The sequence below is a fragment of the Pristiophorus japonicus genome, chromosome 9, assembly GCF_044704955.1.
Source record: "Pristiophorus japonicus isolate sPriJap1 chromosome 9, sPriJap1.hap1, whole genome shotgun sequence".
In the NCBI taxonomy this organism is placed as follows: domain Eukaryota; kingdom Metazoa; phylum Chordata; class Chondrichthyes; family Pristiophoridae; genus Pristiophorus; species Pristiophorus japonicus.
Window position 1 is genome coordinate 59,213,535 of NC_091985.1, and position 20,429 is coordinate 59,233,963.

The following is a 20,429-nucleotide window of genomic DNA, read 5'->3' on the forward strand; positions in this document are numbered from 1 at the left end:
ACAAATGATGGATTTATCAATGTGCACAGATATCTTGTCTTGCAGTTACACAAGTGCAGCCTTCTCACTAATTATTATTGTCCTGTCAGAATTTCTGCATTTGTTGGTTACCTAAATTTCTCAATAAAGATTTTGCTTTTATATTTGAAATATGCATTTTCTCCTCATTCTTTGAGAGTAAAAGGTAACATAGATCTGTCTAGAAGCTGGGCAGAATTTTATAGTTATAGAAACATAGAAAATAGGTGCAGGAGTAGGCCATTCAGCCCTTCGAGCCTGCACCACCATTCAATAAGATCATGGCTGATCATTCACCTCAATACCCTTTTCCTGCTTTCTCTCCATGCCACTTGATCCCCTTAGCCGTAAGGGCCATATCTAACTCCCTCTTGAATATATCCAATGAACTGGCATCAACAACTATCTGCTGTAGGGAATTCCACAGGTTAACAATGCTCTGAGTGAAGAAATTTCTCCTCATCTCGGTCCTAAATGGCTTACCCCTTATCCTTAAACTGTGTCCCGTGGTTCTGGACTTCTCCAACATTGGGAACATTCTTCCTGCATCTAACCTGTCCAGTCCCGTCAGAATTTTATGTGTTTCTATGGGATCCCCTCTCAACCTTCTAAACTCCAGTGAATACAGACCCAGTCGATCCAGTCTCTACTCATAGGTCAGTCCTGCCATCCCGGAAATCAGACTGGCGAACCTTCGCTGCACTCCCTCAATAGCAAGAATGTCCTTCCTCAGATTAAGAGACCAAAACTGAACACAATATTCCAGGTGAGGCCTCACCAAGGCCCTGTACAACTGCAGTAAGACCTCCCTGCTCCTATACTCAAATCCCCTAGCTATGAAGGCCAACATACCATTTGCCTTCTTCACTGCCTGCTGTACCTGCATGACAACTGTCAATGACTGATGTACCATGATACCCAGGTCTCGTTGCATCTCCCCTTTTCCTAATCTGCCATCATTCAGATAATATTCTGCCTTCGTGTTTTTGCCCCCAAAGTGGATAACCTCACAGTTATCCACATTATACTGCATCTGCCATGCATTTGCCCACTCACCTAACCTGTCCAAGTCACCCTGCAGCCTCTTAGCGTCCTCCTCACAGCTCACACCGCCACCCAGCATATTGTCATCTGCAAACTTGGAGATATTACACTAAATTCCTTCATGTATATTGTAAATAACTGGGGTCCCAGCACTGAGCCCTGCGGCGCCCCACTAGTCACTGCCTGCCATTCTGAAAAGGACCCATTTATCCTGACTCTCTGCTTCCTGTCTGCCAACCAGTTCTCTATCCACGTCAGTACATTACCCCCAATACCTTGTCAAAAGCCTTTTGAAAGTCCAAATACACCACATCCACTGGTTCTCCCTTGTCTACTCTACTCGTTACAACCTCAAAAATTTCCAGAAGATTTATCAAGCAGGATTTCCCTTTCATAAATCCATGCTTACTTGGACTGATCCTGTCACTGCTTTCCAAATGCACTGCTATTTCATCTTTAATAATTGATTCCAACATTTTCCCCATTACTGATGTCAGGTTAACCGGTCTATAATTCACTGTTTTCTCTTTCCCTCCCTTTTTAAAAAGTGGTGTTACATTAGCTACCCTCCAGTCCATAGGAACTGATCCAGAGTCGATAGACTGTTGGAAAATGATCACCAATGCATCCAATATTTCTAGGGCCACTTCCTTAAATAATCGGGGATGCAGACTATCAGGCCTCGGGGATTTATCGGCCTTCAATCCCATCAATTTCCCGAACACAATTTCCTGCCTAATAAGGATTTCCTTCAGTTCCTCCTTTTCACGAGCCCTCGGTCCCCTAGACATTTCCAGAAGGTTATTTGTGTCTTCCTTCATATTTGTTCAACTGGTCTGCCATTTCTTTGTTCCCCATTATAAATTCACCTGAATCTGACTGCAAGGGATCTACATTTATCTTCACCAATCTTTTTCTCTTCACGTATCTGTGGAAGCTTTTGCAGTCTGTTTTTATGTCCCTGGCAAGCTTCCTCTCATAATCTATTTTCCCCCTCCTAATTAAATCCTTTGTCCTCCTCTGCTGAATTATAAATTGCTCCCAGTCCTCAGGTTTGCTGCTTTTTCTGGTCAATTTATATGCCTCTTCCTTGGATTTAACACTATCCTTAATTTCCCTTGCTAGCCATGGTTGAGCCACCTTCCCCATTTTATTTTTACTCCAGACAGGGATGTACAATTGTTGTAGTTCATCCATGTGATCTTTAAATGTTTGCCATTGCCTATCAACCATCAGCCCTTTAAGTAACATTTGCCAGTCTAGTCTAGCCAATTCACGTCTCATACCATAGAAGTTACCCTTCCTTAAGTTCAGGACTCTCGTCTCTGAATTAACTGTGTCACTCTCCATCTTAATAAAGAATTCTACCATATTATGGTCACTCTTCCCCAAGGGGTCTCACAAAACAAGATTGCTAATTAGTCCTTTCTCATTACACATCACCCAGTCTAGCATGGCCAGCCCTCTAGTTGGTTCCTCGACATATTGGTCTAGAAAACCATCCCTAATACACTCCAGGAAATCCTCCTCCACCATATTGCTACCCGTTTGGTTAGCCCAATCTATATGTAGATTAAAGTCACTCATGATAACTGCTGTACCTTTATTGCACGCATCCCTAATTTCTTGTTTGATGCTGTCCCCAACCTCACTACTACTGTTTGGTGGTCTGTACACAACTCCCACTAGCGTTTCTGCCCCTTGGTATTTCGCAGCTCCATCCATACAGATTCCACATCATTCAAGCTCATGTCCTTCCTTACTATTGCGTTAATTTCCTCTTTAACCAGCAACGCTACCCCACCTTCTTTTCCTTTCTGACTATCCTTGTTGAATGTTGAATACCCCTGGATGTTGAGTTCCCAGCCTTGGTCACCCTGGAGCCATGACTCCGTGATGCCAATTATATCATATTCATTAATTGCTGCCTGTGCACTTTATTACGAATACTCCCCGCATTAAGGCACAGAGCCTTCAGGCTTGTCTTTTTAACACACTTTGCCCCTTTAGAATTTTGCTGTAATGTAGTTTTTGATATTTGCCTTGGTTTTCTCCGCTTTTATAGGCTAAACCTTTATAGACTAGAGTATTGTGTCTAATTCTGTCAGTAAGAGGGTGCCTCATTTACATGGGACTGGCAGGTACCCACACCACAACGAATGCACCTCTGGCAACCGCTACCTCAGTATGCCAGAAAATCCCCTGCTATTAGGGTGGGGCCAGTCCAGATGTTTATGAAACAAAAGTTCCCTTTCTTCAGAGGTTGATGCCTCTCTCCCTCGCAGGATCTTCTGCCTTCCTCGAGACCACATTTGCACTGATCCAGAGGTAGATATGCCTCCTCTATCTTGACTTACTGGCCTCCAGTCCCACGCTGGATTACTTCTGAGCTGAAGAAGTGGCAACTTCTTGACCTTGTTTGTGGCGAGCGGTGATCCACTCCTTATAAGCCCAACCAGGAACTCCTAGAATTGGCAGAAATCAAGCATGGGTCCCTGCCTTTTTCCAGTGGTTCCACCAGACTCGCTCAAGGAAACTCTGGAGCTACATTTTTAAAGTTAGTGAACAAAAGTTGACAGCAAGTATTTGGCCCTCAAGTATATAGTTGTGTGGAATGGACAATGTAACTTGCAATACCAGTTCTCACAGTTCTGAAGCAAGTAACAGTTTGACGCTGGTACCTGCATTATAAAGGCAAAATGGTACCATACAACTTTAGTGTCTCACAGTTCCAGGCCCCTTGAGTTTCCTCTTTCAACAAGCTAACAAAAAGCTCTGAGCCATGTAGAAGACATGGGGCTAGAACCGCCACTTTTGAGCTTATCGCCCAAAGATTTCCGGCGTGGGCATTAAAAAAGGGTTTTCAGATTGCCGGCTTCTCGCCCATTCTCAAAACACCTAGTTTACATTTTTGAAAATGGGCGTTACCGCGAGCGATATCAAATGGGGAGAAGCGTTAAATTTTTCTGACCTTCTACCATAAATTGTGGCCGTCCTTAGCAACAGCATGGCAACGCTCAATTCCTGTGATTCAGGAGGTCAAGGGTCATCATGACATGTGCAGAAGAGAGGACAGAGAGAGAGTGAGAGGTGTGTGCCTGTTTGGCTGTTGTGGGAGGAACGACAGAGATTCACCAGCAGCAAAATGCCCACTAAGCACCAAGAACATAGTTGGCATCGAGTTTTGGTCCAACAAATAAAATATAAAATGGAAGGGGTGGAGGAGGCCCTGGAGCTGGTAGCCAGGAACACTGGTGGCAGAGGGCTCCCAGTAGTCCCGGAGCGCCGCACTGCACCCCAAGGTGCCGCACCCCCATTGCCAACCACACATGAGAGCCAGCAGCAACATTTTGCTTATGGCTCGGAGCACGCTCCCACCTCGGGACCGTCCTCTCCCGCATCCGTCCATGCAGTGCTTCGGCCATCATTCCCCCCACCTCCCCCCCGCCCCCCCAATGAAGCATCGTCTGAGGACCTCCTCCGCCAGGTGGCTTGGAGTGAGGAGGGGAAGGAGAAGGGGTAGAGGTGGGGAGGAGAAGCGGGGGTGGGGGGGGGGGGTGGCAGGGGAAGGGGTAGTTTTTACAGAAATACTGATGATTTCAGACTAATGTTCAGTTTAAATGTTTTTTATTTAACAAAACTTTGCAGCACATTGGCTCAGATAGCTGCACCATTACATGCTGGTGATTCCTTAATATCAAAGGGTATAATCACGCTTAACTTCAATCAACATAAACTTTAACTGGCACCAAGGTGATGCCCACCATTGATGTATCACCTGCACACCTAACAGTGTGTCAGCTTTGTAAATAACACCAATGTTCTTTCAGGCAAAGCGATCATTGATGAGCTCCTGTCGTAAAGCTCTTGCAGCTATCATGCCACCACGGGCCCTTTCATGCGATCTACAGGAAGGATGGGGGCATGGCTTCAGCATCAGCCTGATTGTCTGGCCCGATGTCAGTGTCCGCCTCCTCATCCTTGTCTTTCTTTCTCTGGTGAGGTGGACTGTCAGACTCATCAGGCAATTCTTATCTCCACCTGATAGCCAAGTTGTGTAGCATGGAGCAGAACACCACGAATTGAGCTACCTGCTCAGTGTGCTATTGGAGCTCGCTTCCTAAGTGGTCCAGGTATCTAAAGCGCTGCTTCAGCACTCCAATGGTTTTCTCCACGATATTGCGAGTTGCTCTGTGGCTCTTGTATCGCTTCTCGATCTCGGTGTGGGTGTCACGCAAGGGGTCATCAGCTAGGTGGCGAGGTCATATCTTTTGTCACCAAGCATCCAGCATTGATCTTGTGGCTCATTGTTAAACAAGTCAGATACAGTGCTCTCACGCAGGATGTGCGCATCATGGTTGCTGCCCGGAAATTGAGCATTCTCTGTCAGTATAATTTGCTGCTGGTCGACAACCAGTTGGACATTCAGGGAGTGGAATCCCTTGCGGTTCCTGAACACCTCAGCATCCTGAAAAGGTGCCCACATCGCGATGTGTATACAGTCTATTTTTCCTGGGAACAGCCAATTAGGGTTTGAATCAGAACCTGTCCCCATAGTGTTAGGATTCCACACATTTGATTGGTCTTGTGTTCTGATGACACAAAGAGATGGAAAAAAGATACTGGGAGTGGACAATAATCAAGGGAATTATGGAGGCATGTGAAAAAGGAATGGCAGTAATCATGGGGAATTTTAACCTACATATCGATTGCTCAAATCAAATCGCACGGGGTAGCCTGGAGGAGGAATTCATAGAATGTATACGGGATTGTTTCTAAGAACACTATGTTACAGAACCTACAAGGGAGCAAGCTATCTTAGATCTGGTCCTGTGTAATGAGACAGGAATAATAAACGATCTCCTAGTAAAAGATCCTCTTGGAATGAGTGATCACAGTATGGTTGAATTTGTAATACAGATTGAGGGTGAGGAAGTTGTGTCAGAAATGAGCGTACTATGCTTAAACAAAGGGGACTACAGTGGGATGAGGGCAGAGTTAGCTAAAGTAGACTGGGAACATAGACTAAACGGTGGCACAATTGAGGAACGGTGGAGGACTTTTAAGGAGCACTTTCATAGTGCGCAACAAAAATATATTCCAGTGAAAAAGAAGGGCGGTAAGAAAAGGGATAACCAAGGAAATAAAGGAGAGTATCAAATTAAAAACCAATGCGTATAAGGTGGCCAAGGTTAGTGGGAAACTAGAAGATTGGGAAAATTTTAAACGACAGCAAAGTATGACTAAGAAAGCAATAAAGAAAGGAAAGATAGATGACGAAAGTAAACTTGCGCAAAACATAAAAACAGATAGTTAAAGCTTTTACCGATATATATAAAAAGGAAAAGAGTGACTAAAGTAAATGTTGGTCCTTTAGAAGATGAGAAGGGGGATTTAGTAATGGGAAATGTGGAAATGGCTGAGACCTTAAACAATTATTTTGCTTCGGTCTTCACAGTGGAAGACACAAAAACCATGCCAAAAATTGCTGGTCACGGGAATGTGGGAAGGGAGGACCTTGAGACAATCACTATCACTAGGGAGGTAGTGCTGGACAGGCTAATGGGACTCAAGTTAGACAAGTCCCCTGGTCCTGATGAAATGCATCTCAGGGTATTAAAAGAGATGGCAGAAGTTATAGCAGATGCATTGGTTATAATCTACCAAAATTCTCTGGACTCTGGGGAGGTACCAGCGGATTGGAAAGCAGCTAATGTAACGCCTCTGTTTAAAAAGGGGGCAGACAAAAGGCAGGTAACTATAGGCCGGTTAGTTTAACATCTGTCGTGGGGAAAATGCTTGAAGCTATCATTAAGGAAGAAATAGCGGGACATCTAGATAGGAATAGTATAATCGAGCAGACGCAACATGGATTCATGAAGGGGAAATCATGTTTAACTAATTTACTGGAATTCTTTGAAGATATAACGAGCTTGGTGGATAGAGGTGTACCGATGGATGTGGTGTATTTAGATTTCCAAAAGGCATTCGATAAGGTGCCACACAAAAGGTTACTGCAGAAGATAAAGGTACGCGGAGTCAGAGGAAATGTATTAGCATGGATAGAGAATTGGCTGGCTAACAGAAAGCAGAGAGTTGGGATAAATGGGTCCTTTTCAGGTTGGAAATCGGTGGTTAGTGGTGTGCCACAGGGATTGGTGCTGGGACCACAACTGTTTACAATATACATGGATTACCTGGAGGAGGGGACAGAGCGTAGTGTAACAAAATTTGCAGATGACACAAATATTAGTGGGGAAGCGGGTTTTGTAGAGGACACAGAGAGGCTGCAAAGAAATTTAGATAGGTTAAGCGAATGGGTTAAGGTTTGGCAGATGGAATACAATGTAGGAAAATGTGAGGTCATCCACCTTGGAAAAAAAAACAGTAAAGGGAATATTATTTGAATGGGGAGAAATTACAACATGCTGTGGTGCAGAGGGACCTGGGGGTCCTTGTGCATGAATCCCAAAAAGTTAGTTTGCAGGTACAGCAGGTAATTAGGAAGGCGAATGGAATGTTGGCCTTCATTGCAAGAGGGATGGAGTACAAAAGCAGGGAGGTCCTGCTGCAATTGTACAGGGTATTGGTGAGGCTGCACCTGGAGTACTGCGTGCAGTTTTGGTCACCTTACTTAAGGAAGGATATACTAGCTTTGGAGGGGGTACAGAGACGATTCACTAGGCTGATTCCGGAGATGAGAGGGTTACCTTATGATGATAGATTGAGCAGACTGGGTCTTTACTCGTTGGAGTTCAGAAGGATGAGGGGTGATCTTATAGAAATATTTAAAATAATGAAAGGGATAGACAAGATAGAGGCAGAGAGGTTGTTTCCACTGGTCGGGAGACTAGAACTAGGGGGCACAGCCTCAAAATACGGGGGAGCCAATTTAAAACTGAGTTGAGAAGGAATTTCTTCTCCCAGAGGGTTGTGAATCTGTGGAATTCTCTGCCCAGGGAAGCAGTTGAGGCTAGCTCATTGAATGTATTCAAATCACAGATAGATACATTTTTAACCAATAAGGGAATTATGGGGTATGGGGAGGGGGCGGGTAAGTGGAGCTGAGTCCACGGCCAGATCAGCCATGATCTTTTTGAATGGCGGAGCAAGCTCGAGGGGCTAGATGGCCTACTCCTGTTCCTAATTCTTATGTTCCTATGTTCTTATGTTCTTATTGCTCCCTGCACCTTGGGGAAGTTTGTTATTCTGGAGAAACCTGGAACCCTCTCACTCTATGCCTCCCTGGTCATAGGGAAGCTGATCAAGTCCCTCCTGCATGCGTACAGTGCTTCAGTGACCTGTCTAATGCAGCGATGTGTGGCATGCTGAGAAAGTCTGCAAATATTGCCAGCTGTGGCCTGAAAAGAACCCGAGGCATAGAATGACAGTGCCGCGGTGACTTTGACCTCGACGGACAGTGCAGTTCTGATGGTGCTGGCAGGCTGCAGATCTGCCCTTATCAGCTGGCATACCTCAGTGATAACCTCTTTGTGGAAACGCAGTCTCCAAAGGTAGGTGGTGTCGGGAAAGTTGAGGTAAGAATGCTTCTCCTTGTACTTGCAGTGGGTGTAACATCTGGTCCTCCTCATCTGTCTTGTCATTTCGTACTTTGGGCACAGAATGCAGTGCAGCGTTCCTTCGGCGATGTCGGGTCTGCTGCATGTACTTGGTCACCAAGAGAGGGTGTGAAAAGACAGGTCCCATTGCAGTAGCTCTCTGTTTTCCACACAAACAAGGAATGTCCCGATGAGCACACCTCTTCAATTTCAATCAGTCACAGTGTGGGTAAGATGTTTTTAGAGATGGTCACATCAACTCCAATGACCTGCAGAGTACATCCGAACTCCACCGAGGTTGAAACACAGTAGCCATTTACAGGATGCGACATGTGATCTACAACATGGCGTCCATAACGCTGTAATTCGTTCTGGTTCGTTCACTTTTTGTGGGTGTTTTTTTAAGCGAGCAATATTGTGGGCGATATGTGTGCGAGGTGATGAAATTGATGATGGGCGATCTCCATGGCCGCTAGTTTGGGTCAATATGCTCTTTATGACAAAAAACAGTCACCAGGCGTTAATATTGAATCTCGGCGTTAATTCCGTGCGGAAAGTAACGGTGGGCGATATTATGGGCATTGAATTCACCCATCCTGCTGATTCCGCCCCAAAAACGTGGGCAGGCAGTAATATTTTTCCTCGGCATTAACCACACGGGGAAAGTAACGCTCGCCGATAAGGTTCTGAAAAATGCCCACCAGTTTCCATTTTGTTCCAAAATGGGCGATATATGGGCGCTATACGTCATTTCAGCGGTAAAATAGGCATTAAGTGGGCGTCAAGCAGGCAAAAAAAGTGGAGGTTCTAGCCTATGATGCTAATGCCAAATCTGTTGGCAGTCTACACTTCTCAGATTGTCTAAGTAATTCTGTGTAAGACATAGGCACTGAAACGCATTCTAAAAAAGCGGAGAACTGCAGACTGCCCCCACTACTTCGGTCAACAATATACTCGGCTCACTTTCCAAGCATGCTGTGGCCATTGAGTAATGTACCATTGCAGCTTTAGTGCAGGATAGCCAACAGTGAAAACATGTTTTAAAACTGCCACAACCCATAGAGTACATGTTATCTAATACATACAGACACTTTTGTTTGCAACTTTTATGGATCAGTACTGTGCTGTTACGTGAATAATATTTAAATAACTCTCTGGTTAATCTTGTTTTTCAGTCAAATTTTTAAGTGCAATCCTTACAAAAAGCTGGCACTATTCAGGCTCCGTGCGAGGTTAAAAAGCCAGAATGCGTCAGCACACCAATGAGCTGCTTATTCTATTGCATAATGGACTCTGGAGGATTTATTTGGTGTGGCCAAGTTGTCCTTTTGGGACATTTTGCTGCAGACTAGAGTCTGGAAAATTCTGGGGAGCATGGTGCCAGGGAAATTTTGTGGCTTGGTTCATCTGCTGTAGCATCAACTTTTTCAATAGGTTTTCCAATATACATCGAAAAGCAGAAATCAACAGGGTTCTATAATGTGCAGTCTTACCCTCTCCGCTGGCTTTCCACCTGGACTGAAAATTGAATACTTAAAAATAACTTGCTAGAATACAACGGTCCAGTAGATGTGATTTCCTCTGTGTTCATGAAATGGAAAAAATATGGCCATTTTTCTTTCTACCAGAATATGTACTTTGGAGGCACTCCTCTATTCTTATCCTTTATTATGGGTCACTGTCAACAATTGTGACTCTGGTAAGGTATTTAAACCATTATCTACACGCCCGCTTGGTTTCTGAAATATTATTAATTGTTTACATAAGAACTTCAGAACTTAAGAAAAAGGAGCAGGAGTAGGCCATACGGCCCCTCGAGCCAGCTTCGCCATTTAATAAGATCATGGCTGATCTGATCATGGACTCAGCTCCACTTCCCCGCCCACTCCCCGTAACTCTTTATTACCAGTTATGTACCAATTATAACCAATTGTTCAGTGCACGTTATTGAGTTGAGAAAGTTGAAGGGTATTTAATTGAGGTCTTTAAAATGATAAAGAGCTTCTATAGGGCAGATACAGAGAAACCATTACCTCTGGTGGGGGATCTAGAACAATGGGTCACAATCTAAACATTAAAGCAAGGCCATTGAGGAGTGAAATAAGGAAGCACTTTTTACACAACGAGTCATGGAAATCTGGAACTCTCTCCCCTAAAGGCTGTGGACTGAGACAATTAAATTTTTTAAGACTGAGATTGACAGATTTTTGTTAGGTATGTGTATCAAGGAATATGGAGCAACAGTAAGTTAATGGAGATGAGGTACAGATCAGCTATGATCTAACTGAATTAGAGTGCACTAATTGAAATCAATGGAAAAGAAAATCGGGCGTTGGTGTAAAGCGAACCGTTAATTCACAATTGCCCATTTCACACCATTGCCGAAGAACAATTTCACCACCAATATTTATAAGACATTTCTGAACTTGCAAACATAGGGAGTACATCGAGCATCTGGTAGATGTATTTAAATGTGGCTCAATACAGTATGAATCAGAGGGCTAGAAACTGCTAACCCCCCCTTTTGGGACGATAACGTTTGCATTGTCAGAAAAGTATCGCCAGGCCATAATAATAATAATTTTCTGCTCCCAGAAAATTCAGCTTTAGCGCTCCAAGAGGAAGTGGAGTGCTAAATCAAGCGCTAACCACTTCTCTTAAGGCACTAAAGTGTGAGAGCGCGGTGGTAGCGGCAGAACGCTGATCGATGTGCAGTACAAAGATACCGGCATCAGAGGCTGCTTTCCTCACTTAAATGGAAGGGCCAATGATGGTGCACAACAGACTTCTGCTCAGTTCTGCATTGTCAGGCGACCTGCACGACTACCATTACAACCCCAAACTCTCGCAAAGGTCTCAATTTTCCACATGGGTGATTTTTGGCGCAGTTGAAGAGGTACATACGATTTTTTAGTGGCCCAACTGCGCAAAAAAAAAATCCAAGTTTCGCCGGAATTAACTTTGAATTTGGAGCGGCACAGATTGGCCTTAAGCTTTAAGGTATGGCAGCGGGCTGGTGCGGGGTCCTTTCGGCCCGGGATGGCAACGGGCCGACCCACAACTATCCCAGGCCGAAATGGCCCACCCCTCCCCACCTACCGGCCCTGTCTTCAGCTCCACTGAACAATGGCGTCTTCTCTCCGCCGATTTTCTCTTCTCTGTGCCGATTTCCTTAAGTGTAGGGAAGGATTTTCACAAGCATGCAGTGTGCCATTTTAGAAAAAAATCGTACTTGGCCAAACTCGCTTAAATGGCCAGAAGTGGCGCACGTGGCAGGTTCCGCCCCCAGTGACATAAAAAAATCGGGAACTAAAAAAATCGGACGTACCTATTTTAGAACGGCGCAGAAACTTTGGCCAAACTTGCAGATTATTGTCTGCTCCAACAAAAAGCTGCATACGCCAAAAGAACAGCGTAGAATGGTGGCCAAAATTGAGCCCAGAGAGTGGAGGGCTTGGACATCTTGCAGCAATAAAGCATCGAAAATGTGCAGCAGGCACCAGACTGGTGCAAAGAATAAAGTTTGGCCTACCTGAAAACCACTGCCTTTAATTTGCACTCCCCAAGCGGCCAGCTGAGGTGACAACACCTCCTCTTCCTGCCATTGCTGACGGCTGGCGATACAGCAGGGGGCGGGAGGTAATTCCAAATCCGGGGCGGTAACAGGGCGCTGCACACTTTGTGAAGTCATGAGGTGCTAGAGGCCGAGGCGGTAAGTGTTAGTGCCAGGCATCGCTGAATTTGTCACGCCCAGTCGTTAACCCCTGAGCACCTCATTACTGCACCCCCACCAGGCGCTAATGGCAGGCGCAAAGCAGCCAAATTTCTCTGCCTCTAGAGATTTTAGACTTGAGAAAATACCATCCTGACTAATTTTAGTCACATTCTCCCCCTAATAATTGAGTTTATTGGTGTTTTAGTCAATGTGTGAGATTCTATTACAATTGAGTTTGAACATGTAAAATGTAGAACAGTGGCAATTACTGTAAGTGTTGCATTACTAGCAGCATTTACTTGGTGGTGAATGTGTAGTAATAATACCCCATCCAAGATCATTTCTGGACATGACAACCAACACTGTCTACTTCAAATACCGCATGAAGGGCAATCCATGATGTTATATATCCAGTCAATGCTTGTACAAAGTGAGTACCATCTTCTATGCTGCATCGGGAAAAAATCAGGCAAACTGTACAAACTTTTCATAGAAATAACAAGTTTCACTATCAGAAACATTAAAAAATTCATTTAAAAGAGGTGAATACAAAAATTAAAATAACTAAACTGCCATGTTGGAATAAGAACCCAATCTCCCATCATCCAGCTGGTGTAGAACCACATTGAACTCTACATAGACTAGTAATTTAAAAGTAATGGGTGTCATACCAAACATAATTACTATGATTTACATAATTGCTGAAAAAGTGCTCACTAATTTTTCAAAGTGACAAGGATATGTATTCCAGTGATTCCTTAGGCCATATTTATGGAATATAACTTATTTAAACCATTACAATAATCAACTTGTGCATTCTCTTTCCTTCATTTATGTCTAGTGTTTTTTTAGTAGGTTTATTTAAACAATGAATGCTAATGACCACTGGAGGGTTGGCTTGGAGGAGTTCCTGTGTCACAGAGTACAGGGTATCTGAATCAACATGCACATAATTACAGTGACAAGGTTACTGAACCACCCGAGTTAATAAGTATATTTACTGATGTTAACTCAGCTCCCTTACACTGTCCGCTGATCTCTGATTACACACTGGGATAAAAACTCACACCTCCTGACCTCCGTGCAGATTCGAGCTATGAAACTAGAGATTCCTATCAAGCTGGTCTAAACAGGCTGAGGTGGGTACATTTGACTGCTTCCAACCAAGGAGACAATGTCAGCACAGGAACTGACTTAGGGAAGGTGAAAAGAGGCTTTATTTACTTCAGATCAGGCAATCTCTACAGAATTAACGAGAAATAGGCTATAAGATAACTTTGTACAATTATACCAAAGTCATAGACCCCGACATTGGTGGCCTTACCGCCTGCTGCCACCAACTGTCACCGAGGTTTGCTGCCATTTTTCTCTCTTTGTCATTTTCCACTTGGGCTGGAGCAGGCAGGAGGGGAGTACCGCCAGGAACCGTCCGCTGATGTCCTCTGGCGGCCAAGTAGCGTGAGTGGCCTCCCGCCCGCCGAGCTGCCAGATTGGTGCGGGCGGGAGTCAGCGGGAGTGGGCGCCAGCAGTGGGAAGGACCGCTGCCTGGAAGTTGGTCTAACCCCGACAGTAGGTATGAAGAACAGAAAAAAAAGCATAGTGACCATATTTTTAAAACATTTTTTACATGACTTACCTGGATGGGGTCCCTTGAAGGTGTTCCGGTGTTTTTTTGTTGTTTGCCATGATTTTTATTTGCAGGTCTTCTACCCTCCATGGGCCCGACTCCATCCTTGGTGGCACTTGGGCGGCAAGAGCCTTTGCCGCCAAAATTGGGAGCTCCTGCCCGCTGCCGCCCAGTTTGACGGCATAAGCCATTGTTTGGCCGCCGTGCGGTACTGCCACCTCTTTTAGAGGAATCTTCCAGGCAAAGTACCGCCCAGTCTCCCGGCAGCCATCGGCGGTCCTTTGGGCGGCACTTGGGCGGGCCTTGGCCTTCACCAATTTCGGCCCCATAGAATCATAGGGAGCGAGTTTGGTTGACGTACCGCCAGCTGCCGCCGAATTTTCTCAGCGGTCTCGATGTTTTCTGGCACTCTCCCCTCCGAGTTTGATCAGGTCCTCACGCCGGCGGGGAAAGAAGACCGCTGGGGAGCGTCCGCTAGCGTGCACCGGTGTGCAACGCCGACAAGAGTCCTCCCGCCCGCTCACTCCCGAGATTGGTCCGAGCAGTCCTCCGCTCCAGCAGCAGAAGAGACCGCCGTGTGGAGGCAGGTCTTACCTGAACGGTAAGTATGAAGACCTGCAAAAAAAGGGTAGTTTCTTTATTTTTTTTGCAGGGATTTAGATCGATGGGGTCCTAGTTTTTAATTTTGCCATTCCCCCCTCCCTGGGCCCGATCCTATCCTCGGCGGTACTTTGCCGAGGATTGCATTTGCCACCCAGAATGTGACCTACCGCCCGCTGTCACCCAGAATCGGCGTGCAAGGCCCATTTTTGCTACCGGGCAGCTTTTCCCACATTTTTTCACGAAACTTTCGCCTAAAGTACTGTCAGGATCTTAGCGGTCCTTTGGACTGTACTTGGGCGGTACTTAGGTTTCACCAAACACAGGCCCATTGAAACTTACAGCGCAGAAGGAAGCCAATCAGCCCATCGTGCTTGCGCTGGCTCTTTCAAAGAGCAGTTGTGCTTAGTCACACACTCTCATTTTTTGTCCATAACCCTGTAAGTTCCTCATCCTCAAGTATCTGTCCCACTCCCTTTTAAAATTATTTCTGGAATCAGCTTCCACCACCTTTTCAGGTCGAGCGTTCCGGATCCTAACAACTCTCTGAGTGAAATAATTTCTCCGCATCTCCCCTCTAGATCTTTTACCAATAATTTTAAATCTATAACCTCTAGTTATTGACCTACTTTCCAGAAGGAATAGTTTTTCTCTATCTATTCTCATCATCTTGAAAACCTCTATTAGGCCACCTCTTAATCTTTCTTGTTTCAAGGAGAAAAGTCCTAACTTTTCCAACCTCTCCTCATTACTGAAATCCCTTATCCCCGGCAACATCCTATTTAACCTCTTGTGCAAGGCCGTTAAATCTTTCCTGAAGTGTGGTGCCCGGAACTGTCCACCATACTCCAGCCGAGGCCGACCAGTGATTTATAAAGTTCTAGCATTATCTCGACTTTTATATTCTCATCATCATAGGCAGTCCCTTCAAGTCGAGGAAGACTTGCTTCCACTCTAAAAGTGAGTTCTTAGGTGACTGAACAGTCCAATTCGGGAATTACAGTCTTTGTCACAGGTGGGACAGACAGTCGCTGAATGAAAAGGTAAGTTCATTGGCTGTAATGAAGTTGGGAGATCGGCGTCAAGTGAGCATTGTACACTCACTGACGTCACAATCTCTGTGATGGCAAGGTCCCCGGTGATCTTGTGCTAGAACCTCCACTTTTTTTGCATGCTTGACGTCCATTTTACCGCTGAAATGAAGTATAACGCCCATATATTGCCTATTTTGGCACAAAATGGAAACTGGCGGGCATTTTTCGGAAACTTATCGCCGAGCGTTACTTTCTCCATGTGGTTAACGCCGAGAAAAAATAATACTGCCCGCCCACTTTTTTTGGACAGAATCAGCAGAATGGGCGAAATCAACGCCCATAATATCGGCCAACGTAAATTTCCGCACGTAATTAACGCCGCAATTCAATATTAGCGCCCACCCACTGTTTTTTGTCGTAAAGAGCATATTTACCCAAACTAGCGGCCATGGAGATCGCCCATCGTCAATTTCACCACCTCACACACATATCACCCACAATATCGCTCGCTCAAAAAACTGCCCACAAAAAGGTGAACTAACCAGAATGAACGCCAGCGGTATGCCTGGCATTTGTCAAATCCCACTCTTACGTGAGGAGCTGATATCGGAAAGATTTACCTGAAAGAGCACTAATGTGAGTGACAACGCTGACACACTGCTGTGTGTGTGTAGCTCAGACATCAATGGTGCCCATCAACTTGGTGCCAGTTAAAGTTTACGTTGATTGATATTAAGTTGTATTTAGCCCTTTCATGGTAAGAAATCACCAGTGTGTAACGGTCAAGCTATCTGAGACAATGCGCTACAAGGTTATGTTCAATAACAAAAGTTTAATACCAACATTGGTTTGAAATCATAAATATCACAGCCAATAACACCCAACCCCCGCCCCACTTTTTCCACCATTGACATAAATCACATGTTCAACATGTCCAGCAACACAGAATACAAAGGCAAAGCAGGAGCATGGTCCCCAGCCCCGATACATTGCAACAAATTGCATACACCCAGATGGAGATGTAACATAGCACATGCACCTCACTTTCCTTCCCCCTTCTCCTTCTTCTCCCCACCACAACCCCTTCCCCTCCTCACTCCATGTTGCCTGGCCGAGGAGCTCCTCAGGCGGTGCCTCGTTGGGGGGGGGATGAAGGCAGATGCGCTCGTTGCACGGGTAGGGGAGCGCGGTGTACCGAGGGGGCAACATTCTCTGATGCAGAAGCAGGATCTTGGTCCTTGCTCTCATCTGTCGTTCGCAGTGGTGGTGCGGAACCTAGGGGTGGAGTGCCGCTCTCGAGGACCACTGGGAAACCTGTGCCAGCAGTGTTCCTGGCTATCGCATCCAGGGACTCCGCCGTGCATGGAAGAATACTCAGTCATGGTGGCCAGTTGTCTGGATATGACCCCAATGCTTCGATGAGCTGGTCACCAATATCTACAGACCTCCTGGACAACTGTACCATCTCTCCGCTGTCATGGCGTGCTCGTGGAACAGACCTGCTACGTTCACGAGGCCTCCGCGGGGTCGGCGCCATCTTGGAGACAAATGGGGTGCCCTGTGGCAAGGTGCTTGGGGCCAGTACCTCCAGAGTGGAGGTGGGAATGACCGAAGGACCACTAGATGGCCTTGGGATGGAATGGCTTCTGGAGCATGGCGACGCAGGTTCCTCGAAATGGAGAACAGACACAGCGGATTGATGGGCGAGAATCGGAGCTCCTCAGCACCAGATGTGGTATGATCATCCGCCGACTCCTGTGTCGTGCCCCCACCTTCTGGCCTCTGTGGTCTTGCCTGGGGCCGTGCTGCTGGCTGAGCTGCAAAACGCAAATGAGGTTATTAGAGGAGAAGGGGGTGCTAGGGTCACAAGGTGAGTCCAGCGCTACACACAGCATATGCACGACAAAAGCACCACCGCTATCAAAATCATCACAGACATCACATTTCATGACCATCAACACATTGTGCATTGCAATGATTTTGATTAGGCCAGCATTATTACTATGACACTTTTAGAAATCATCTATCATATATCATATATGATTGTTCGGATATGAGTGGGTGTGGCATCTATTGACTTTATATCACGCAATGGTGTAAGCTTTACTCATTGGTCACCAACGAGACCACCTCTGCTATCTCGGTCCATATCGTCTGGTATGCCTTTGGCTTCCCACGCCCTCCCTGTATCAAATCACCCCAGCATAACTCGACCTTCTGCAGGAGGGAGGCATTTGCCTCGTCCGAGAACCTCCTGGCTCTTTTGCGGTCTCCAATGTGCTCCTTCCCACTTCACTGCTCTCTCCAGTGTCAACCTCCACAGTGTGCTGTGATGCCTCCTCCTCTCTCTCCATTATAGGCCAAATCCGGTCAAATATGTGGCTGGTAACACCTACTTTTTGTTTGCCTACTTGCTCTAAAGCTCTAAAGTCTTCCTCCTTTCTCCCAAAGCAGCCACACCACACCCAGCCACGCCTTCAGTCCCTTTGAACTCCCTCTCACTCTTTCTCCTCTTCTGCGCATTTCATGGTGACCCTTGACCTCTAGAATCGTAGGAATTGAGCTTTGCCATGCCATTGCTAAGGACGGCACACTTTATGGCAGTAGGTCAAAAAAATGTAACCCTATCGCCCATTTCAAATCGCTCGCGGTAACGCCCATTTTCAAAAGTGGGGACTAGTGGTTTGCGAATGGACGAGAAGCTGGCGATCTGAAAACCCTTTTTTACCGCCCACGCTGGAAATATCACCCATTTTTGGACGCTAACCACAAAAGTGGAGATTCTAGCCCCTTGTCTTACATTCTACGCCTCTGTTTATAAACCTAAATAATTCATGTGCTTTTTTAACCAACTTATCAACTTGCCCTGCCACTTTTAAGGATTTGTGTATATGGACACCAAGGTCTCTCTGCTCATCTACACTTTTCAAAATGGTGCCATTTATAATATATCTTTCCGGAGCTTGAGCTCAAGCATCTGCAGCACTTCCTGCACACATGGTTATCCAGGATGGGTGAAGTGTCCTGGAGTTCCCACAAAAAACAGGATGCACAATTAATGGAACCCCACTGACCTGCCATGGTAGTCAATCCACTGACCTTGAAATCACTCAGACACTGACCACTAAAACAGTTGACACTGAACTAACTGACTTCTAAAACACTGTCCTATAAAACTCTCGGGGGGAGAAATTCGTGTGGTTTGCGCCACACGTTAGTGGCATGAGATGGCACTAAATGCCATTGAGAGCTCTACCGCCAGCAGATGGTTGTTCCAGCGCTGCATGCTGTATCAGTCTTGCTGGTAGTGCAGCCTCTGAGCTCGATCGCTGGGGACCTCGCCATCACAGAGATTGTGACGTCAGTGAGTATAGTATGCTCACTTGACGCCGATCTCCCTACTTTGTTACAGCCAATGAACTTACCAGCTGGAGAAAACAACGACAGCTTCAGATGACATATAGCAGCAGGAAGCCGGCTGCAGTGATGCTATTTAAAGGGATCATTATCAATCACACGCATCTGACAGGTTTTTGAAGTTTGAATGGCTGAGTGCTATTCCAACTCCGAGGGTATTCCAACATCACTTCTCCTATCTTGAATTAAGCAAGGAGCAGTGTATTAGTGGGCTCCACTTCACCAAGGAGGTGGTCACAGAACTCTGCCACCTCCTGCAACCTTACCTCCAGCATCAGGCCAGAGCGACCATGGCTCTCCCAGTGGCAGTCAAGGTCACCGTGGCCCTTAATTTCTTCGCCAACGGATCCTTCCAGTCTGCAGAAGGAGACATATCTAACATCTCACAGTTCGGGAGGTCACAGAGGCTCTCCATAGCAGGAGAATGGACTACATTGGCTTTCTGATGACCAGAGAGAAGCAGGACGAGCGTGCGCGTGGCTTTGTCAGGATAGCGGGCTTCACGATGGTGCAGGGCACCATTGACTGCACGCATATGGCTTTGGGGGGCACCGCATAACAATCCTGACATCTTCCATAACCGCTAAGGCAACAACTCACTTAATGTGCAGGCGACCCCACACAGCGATCCTCAATGTCAATGCCCGCTATCCTGGCATCAGCCATGATGCATTCATCCTGCACCAGATCGGTGTGCCAGCACTTTTCCAGCCATCACATCAAGCTCAAGGGTGGCTGTTCGGAGACGAGGGCAATCCACTCTCCACCTGGTTCATGATTCCCCTCCGCAACCCCAACACTTGTGACCAGCACTCATATAGTGAGAGCCATGCTGCCACCAGGAACATCATCGAGCAATCCATTGGCCTACTAAAGCAATTGTTCCACTGCCTTGACCGCACCTGAGAAGCCCTCCGGTACTCGCTGGAGCGGGTGTCCCATTTCCTGGTGCTCTGCTGCACACTCCACAACTTGGCCATGATGAGGGTGCATTCCTTGCCAGCAGGGATTGTGGGACCACCTCAGGAGACCGACGAGGCAGAGGAGGATGAGGAGGAGTAGGACGAGGAAGAAGAGAACATGGAGGTGGAGGAACAGGAGGGAGGGAAGAGGCAGCGAGACAATCGGCCTTCCGGATGGGCTGTCCATGACCGGTTCAGCAGACTCCGATCTCCGATTCACATGAATGAAACCCCAGATCCCCGTAGCTCACCAAATCCCCATCATACAATCCCTGTCTCACGCCATATCACAGCATCCTCCTGGGCACAAAGATGAAATGAGAGAAATCAGAAAATGTTCCAAAATACAATGAATACATTTATCTATAAACATAATCACACATATCACATGAATTCTAATAACTATTGACTCTTGTGCCTGCCATAGTTGAATAGCTGTCATTGTGTGCAAGG